This window comes from Falco naumanni, chromosome 2 (genome assembly GCF_017639655.2).
Source record: "Falco naumanni isolate bFalNau1 chromosome 2, bFalNau1.pat, whole genome shotgun sequence".
NCBI lineage: Eukaryota > Metazoa > Chordata > Aves > Falconiformes > Falconidae > Falco > Falco naumanni.
Genome location: NC_054055.1, coordinates 73,587,358 through 73,594,719, shown reverse-complemented (window position 1 = coordinate 73,594,719; position 7,362 = coordinate 73,587,358). Strand labels below are relative to the sequence as shown.

At 48.4% G+C, this 7,362-nt stretch overlaps 1 protein-coding gene across 2 annotated transcripts in view; it reads left to right on the top strand.

Moving 5' to 3' along the window:
• The first annotated feature begins 2,374 nt into the window (after positions 1-2,374).
• The window catches only part of CYFIP1 (cytoplasmic FMR1 interacting protein 1), a 76,583-nt gene continuing 71,595 nt past the window's right edge, over positions 2,375-7,362 (top strand). The window contains exon 1 of one of the 2 annotated variants that reach the window (XM_040584828.1): positions 2,375-2,560. The gene's annotated coding sequence lies outside the window, so the exon portion shown is untranslated. The remainder of the gene's footprint in view (positions 2,561-7,362) is intronic. The other variant, XM_040584827.1, reaches the window with a different exon arrangement.

The window sequence follows — 7,362 nt, the reverse complement described above, 5'->3', positions numbered from 1 at the left end:
ACAGAAGTGGAAAGAACAGGGAGTCACAGGGGCATTACAGAATTAAATCAGGCAGATGGAATGGTGTGATGTAGACTCTTTTAAAATGGTTCTGATAGGCATGCCTCATGTTACATGAGAACATAGACATCCAGATGGTGAAATGTTGATTGTCCTCCATATTCCGATGTCAAGTAATAGAAAAGCAACACAAATCTTGACTAGTTGCATAGCATCGTCAGTATTATTTTATCTGACCTTATGGGTAGCTGTGAACTTGAGTATGAGAACGCTGATAAAGAGCACGTTGCTTCAGCAGTGGGGAAGTAGCTCCTTCGCTCGCTCAGATTCTTTAGAAGGAGGATGGCAAGACCAAGGGCATCAGCCAATCCTTAGGACAAGCTGTTATTGCCAGGACAGTATGGTGCTGGTTGGCAGCATCTTGCTATCATGCAAAGCAGCTGTTCCTGGCACCGGGAGGCTTTCGGCAAGCACGGGAGCTGCAGTAGCAGTCTTGCACAGGAGCACTGTGAAGTGTCACCCATCTAGGGGCAAGCTTCTCTTGATCAGATCTCGCAGAGAGCTTTTGGCTTTGCTTGGAGCAAGTTCCCTTGTCCTTGCTGCTGCATGGTGGTTTGATAAGAGGTCTCACTGCTGATGTAGGCCAAGTGACTGCATTAAGACAAGGCTGTTCTGAATTTTCACTCACCCAGGACAAGGAAACAAAGCCAGTCCTGCGTTATGAAAGTGAGTTATTCTTTAATTCCGTGAGCTCATTGCCCCAAGCAGGGTTTATGGAAAAGGGCATGGGATAGATTGCACCAGACAGTATCAGCTGTCATTTTAGAAACTGAAGCATCCAGCTCTGGTTGTGTTCTACAGTTTTGACCGAGCTGGGTTTAGAAGCTAGGCTGATAAGGAGCTGTGATGGGTGAAATTCATTCATTTGCTGTATGTATTCAAAATGCTTATGAATTTATACAAACAAAGTAAGCAGCCACATCCTAGAAAAGAAACTGTTTCATAGAAAAGACTATTGCAGCACTGGAAAAAATAGGACTGAAGATGTGTCAGTGATACGATGAAATGGTAGCAATAGTATTTTGCAGCGATGCGTAAGTTCTCCACAGGCTGTGGGAATTCTCGATGATATGGAATGGGTGGAATAATCGGATTTAGAGTACTTGAAATAATGAGAACTAAGGGGTTTAGCAACTTACCCCTCTTCCAAAGGCTTTCTTGTAGATGCTATTACAGAAAGGCTATTTGAGGAAAGTTAATACATTAGAAACTTCTTTGAAAAAAATTACACAAAATAAAGGACTATTTATTCAGTTCTCAGCACAAAAATCATTAATAGTGCCCCACTAACAGATATTGAAAACGGAGACCTAAAATTGCTTGCTACAGCAGTAGTTTTGTGGTTTGCTGATGATTAGAGAGGATTTTCAAGAGTAGATAAAATGTTGGCTGCAACTTGGAGCAGTCAAATACAAGCAGATAGGCTTTAAAAAAATTTTTAGGAAGTTTCCATGCTCTCAATGTAGCGTAACCCCTGCATAAGAAGGTTTTTGAATTCTGCCATAAAATAATGGATGGAAAGAACAATCTTGACAAACTTTAGTGAAAAAGAGTGGGCAGTTTGCTGTTGTGGTGCAGCAACATATAGATGAAGAAATAAAAACAGAACTTGAAATGGGAGAACATTAGATGGAAAAAGGTAAGCAAGGTTTAAAATGAGCGGTTAGATACGTGTTTCTTGGGCTTTACGGAAAAAAAAGGCGGGAGGTTGTCAAAGGCAGTGGAAAACAGCTCTTGTTTGTTCTGTTTAGTTCCCGTTGAACAGCGGCGTATGGGGTGGGGAAAAAGCAGGCAGGGGCGCCCTCTAGAGGGCACGGGGCAGTGTTTCCCAGGGGCTGCCCCGCGGTGCCCCGGTAAGGCTGCGTGCTGCGTCCCTGCGGCCGGGCTCCTTCCCTCGCCACCCCGCCGAAGCGGGGGAGTGGGAATAAGCGAGTGACCTGTTACGGCCGGTGTTCCCTACGGGGGGCTCTCACGGTGATGCTGGGGGCACCCGGGCGCCGAGTGGGACTTTCTCTGCTTTGTGTACAAGTACGAGGGGGGTGCCGTCCTCTTCCATGTAGTTGTCATCGTATATAGAGAGATTTCCCTGTGCGTATGGCCCAGCAAAGGGCTTTCGTTCAGGAGGCGGCTGAGGCCGCGGAGCCGGGCACGCCGCTCTGCCGCCTGCGGTAGCCCCGGGACGGCTGCCGGCGCCCCGGGAGGAGGAGGAGCCGGAGCCGGCGGCGGCGGGGGGGAAGGGGCGGCAGGTTTGGGATGAGGCGGGAGGAGGAGGAGCTGGGGCGGCAGGAAGGGTGTTTCCCTGCGCAGCTCCCGGTTGAAGTGACTCAGACAGGAAACTCCCCGCCAGGCGCGGCCCAGGAGCGGAGCCGCCGGGCCGACGCGACCCTTGGCGGCGGCGGCGGACGGGCCGGGCCCGGCCCAGCGGAGCCTCTGGGCGGGCGGACAGACGGGCCCCTCCCGGCGCCGGGCATCGCCGTTCCCGGGAGCCGGCGGCGAGCGGGTGAGCAGCGCTTCCTCGGGCCCGGAGCGGCCTGCCCGCGGGGTGCGGCCGTTCCGGCGGCGGATCCGCCGCGTCGGGGGCGGCTTCGCCCCCCTCCCCCGCGTACCGGCGCTTTATCTGAGGCGCCGGGCAGCTCCGCGCCCCCTCCGCGCCCCGCTGGCGGGCGGCCGTGAGCCCCGGGCGCTTATTTCCGATCGATGTATGTACCCCCCCGGTCTGTTTCTGGCGCTCCCGAGGGCTGACCCCTGGCAGCGGGCTGGGCCCGCCCCGCCGCGGGGCCTCCCCGGGGCTGCCGGCTTGGCGGGGCCGGTGGCGCCGCGGGGTTCCCGGTGCTCGGGTGGAGCCGGGCCCCGGGGTGCCGGGCGTCCCCTCAGAGCCGCGGCGGGCCGGGGGCGGGGGGCAGGTGGCCATGCCCCGCCAGCGGGTGAGGCCCCGGGGGCAGTCACCTACAAGCCGGTGTTGGCCGCGCCTGGGCGTCGGGGCGACGCGTTCTCTTGTGCGTAGCCCCTGCGTCTGTCACACGGGGGTGGTCGGAGCTCCGCTTCCTAGGCTCGCCGGGAGCGGGTTAGGTGGGTAAAAAATAAAAATAAAAAGCCCTCTGCAAGCTTGTCCTGCCCTTCCGATGCAGGCGGTGGTCTGGCGTCCGTGTAAGGACATGAAGCGGCTTCCTCTTGAGGAAGCTGAATTGTATCCAGTTAAAATAACTCTGCTGTAGCGAGAGCAGCAACATAAGCGCCGAACTCCCCCGATGGATGGTCTGGTGCCCCATCCCTCCACTGCCTGTCCTTCCGAGCAAGGAGATGAAAACACGCACGCACTTTATCTGATGTGTGTGATGTGTGTGTGTAGTTCATCGCACTCCGTGCGTGCAGTTCATCAGCAGCTCTTGCTAATCGGCTCTGCCTTGCAGTAGGCTCTCATTGCTTTGATTTTTATTCCTGTGCCTTTTGATGACAGGTTTGAGTAGCACTTACACATGTAAATAGTTGGTTGCGCCAGGGAGGCTGTTAGGAAGAAGTTGTTTTTGTGGGATGTAGCCAGTCTGCCTGAAGTGGTGGCTGGAGAGCATGTACTGGAGGGGGAGGAAAGCTGTCTGGAGGAATTTCTCCTTAATTAGAAGGTCATACCACGCTTTGCTGTAAACTGTGGGAAATGGAAAGCCTAGGCTAATGAGCAACTCCAGTCCTTATTGCATTCCAGTTACTTATTTGCCATAACTTTATTATAATAAACTCACTGAACACGTACACCTGCAGTGGTGCTGGTTAGCATGTTTTTCAAAGTGGAACTTCTAATAATGCTGTAATGCAGTTCTGTGATCTTTGGATTACATTTGTATTAATTGCACTTAAACGAACTGTTTTATGCTCAGACTGAGTGTCTCTGAGCTATATGCTAGAAATTGCATCCCCAGTCCTTATTTAAGTGTTCTGGTTCTTGGCTTTAAGTCCTGGGGTTTTTTACCTTTTAAAAACTCTTTTTTGCATTTGCAAACATGTTTTTTCCTGGTCTAACGTAAAAGGCTCTTTAAGCGTTCCCAGACAACTGGTCTGTGAAGTCTAGCTGGTGTAGGCAGCCAGTTGTCTCTGTAGCTGCCAGGAGGGAGGAGGAGGGATTCAGAAACAGCCTGTATAGCACTGGGGTACAGCAGGAAGGCTGAGTCCCAGTATTGTTAAAGCTTGCTGGCTTTGCCCTCTAAGAAACGTACAGTAGTATTCCTCTGCAGTAGCTTAGATTTCTTTTTTATTTGTTTAGTTATTTAAAAGGGTTATGTGTTTGGTGAAATATCTCAGTTGTACTCTGTGGGTTTTAGATTGCTACGCCTCGTTTATTTATTTATTTAGAGAAGAAGGATCTTGGAATCTTGAGAAGTAACACCCCCACCCCCACCCCCCCAAACTGCCCTGCTGAAGATGACTAAGACTTCGTGTGTTTTGTTTACAGACCTTGGGTTTGGTCAGTTCCCATTGAGGGTCATGATAAAGGAGAGCAGAGTGGTGTTTGAAATGTGTTCTGGCGTGTTAACTTAAAACTTATAACTTAATAAATATCACAATATTTGAGTCTAAGTGGAGCTGAATTACTGTTTGTATGAATATATGAATAGGTGTTTAAAAAAAACGATCTCTGTCATAAGAAAGGGGATGTTCCACAGACAATCCAGACTTCTCAGTTTTTAACTTCTGAATGTGTGACTTTCAAAAGCTGTGGTCCTTTAGTGATATACCTGTATTATCCAAAGTGTTCATTAAAAAGGTCCTTGTTTCTTCAGTTTGCCTTAGGTGGAAATGAGCCCCTGGGCTTGAACCCGTGAATTCTCTTGACCCATTACACGACTTCAAAGTGTAGTTAAGTAGCTAACAGATATCTGTTCCAGCTATGTGTTTGATGTTTTATGTTAGAGGTTTGTTTGATATGTTCCTTAAGTTTTGCTTAGTGCTTTGTTTATTCATGCTGCAAGAGAGATGTCTTGGAAGGTGGCTCGTTCCTGAGGGTAGGTTTCACAATCTTGTCATAACTCTCTTCCCAGAATCACATGATTTTTATTTTTTGTTTCGTTTCTCAAAGATATCCAAGATATTCAGGCTGAGGTAGAAGCTTCAGGGTGGTTGGATTTGAGCTGCAAAGTTGGAACAAAAAATCTCCACAAAACTTCTTTTCTTGGATTGAGCTTTATTCATCCTTTGGCCCAAAAGCTGCTAAATTGCTCGCAATGCTATACAAGAGCAAATTGATTTTACCATGATTTCCACACGTATTTATGCACACAACAAGACAGTTTCATCCTACAGGCGTTCCTTTGCATTCTCAGGGCAAGTTCTTCATGTGATTCCTTTGCTGTACCAACAAGTAAAGTAAACTTTAATGTCGGGCAGTTATACCATATAATGTTATACCATAGTGAATTGGAACTCAGCCATATGATTGACTTTGCTTCTCTTGAAACAGTGACAGTGTGCGTTTCTGAATTTTTGTTTTTTATATATATTTTAAATAGCTGTAGTTACTATGGCAAGCCCCAACTTCATAAGCAATTATTCTTGAACCAAATTAAGTGCTTGTTTACCTAGGGATGCTGCAGGAGCTTGACACAACCCAGGCGTGAATGGCCAGTGAAGTGGTTCAGATGGTAGGAATGTGATTCGTTTCAACAGTCCCGAGCTTCCATTTGGACGTGCTTTCAGATCACACAGAGAGGGAACACTAAATTTAAGAGATCTGGAAAATATTGATATTTAGAACATATACCTTGTTACAAGTGGCCTCTGACAGACCTTATTCTTGCAAGGCATTTTGTTAGTATGGCTACATTGTTATTTGAGTATATAACATGTGAAAGCCACCTGTGCTTGTCCTTTTTTTTGTGCGCATGTGTGTGAAACTGACACAGTAAAGTGAAAGGAGGATGTTTCAGCCTTGTGAAATAGGGTTGTATACCTACAAAACCTGAGAACTTAGTGGTATTTTAAGCTATTGACATTGGTTTAGGATGCTTCTTTACTATACATATGCCCTTAGAAGCTGGTGTTTGTGGGGGTCAAGCACATGCTTTGCTGTGTAATACTCATAACTGAGAGTGTGTACTGATTTGCATGGTGTAAGTATAATGCCTTTAATCCACATCACCTCCCTTTCCAGTGGTAAAATATAGGTATGATGCATTGATGAGACTTGCTACAGGAAGGCAGAGGGTGCAAAATAACAGATAATATTTCTGTATCTTGGCACTAGAAATGCTGTAACTCATATTTTGGGTAGCTCCTTATCTCTTGTAAACATGCTGGCAAAAACCTCTGAAGCTTGTTTTCTTCATAGAACTTAAGAGATTTTCTCTGTGTCAGCATGTACTGTTTGCTCTCTGTTATGTCTGTAAGTATATGTGCATTCATAAACGTGTGCGTTGTAGAGAAAATCCCATCTTCAAACAGTTCAGTGTTTTTTGTGAAAAGTGGCCGTCTCAGACTTCTAACTGGAAAAAGCAGGGTCGCGGTGAAGGTGGGTGTGACACAAATGATTGTCAGGCATTTGCCACCTCAGTAGAAATCCTGTTCCCCTCAGGCTGACGGTCAGCAGGACAGCAAATGCATTTATAGCTGTGTAGCCTTTCTACAGAAAGACCGTTGTGGGAGAGATGATTTCAGGTTGTGGGCAGCAGAGTTGCGAGCAGATCTGGCTGGGGCTACTGGGCAAGGAGCCCAGCTCTCCAAGCTTTCCTGGCTGGGAGGTGGTGGTTCCTGCTTCTGGGGATAGCTAGGAGCAGTGCTTGTGCCCTGCTGCTGTATCCCTTCCCCACATTTTCTGTGGTTGTTTCATTGTGCCAGACCTCTGCTTCTGCTGGCAGGGACCCCAGTGGGGCATCAGTCTCACGGCCTGGTGAGGCACTGAGCTCAGGGAGGGCTCCCATGGTACCTGAATGAGCTGCTTGCTGGGCACTCCCTGTGTGGCATTTACCCAGCTGTGGTCTGCCAGGTGTGGATTTGCAACCCTCCAAGTCATGCTGTGAGGTCCCTGTTAAACTCTTCTTGATAACCAGAGAGAAGTAAAGGTGGACATGGTGGTCCTTCAGTTGTGTGGTTGCTCTGTGGTTGTGTGTGTGCATTGCCAGGACATGTGCCCTAGCATAGGCACAGCTTAAAGCGAATGTCCTCCGCAAGAGGGGAGGGAGGCTCTACCTGTGGACTTTAATAAAGCTTTTCTTATTTCCAGTTATCGGGTAGCACGTGAGGAACTGATGCTTCTGTTCTTGCTTTCATTAGAGGTAAACGCCAGGGCAGCAGGCTGTGGTGCCCTCCTTTCCACCT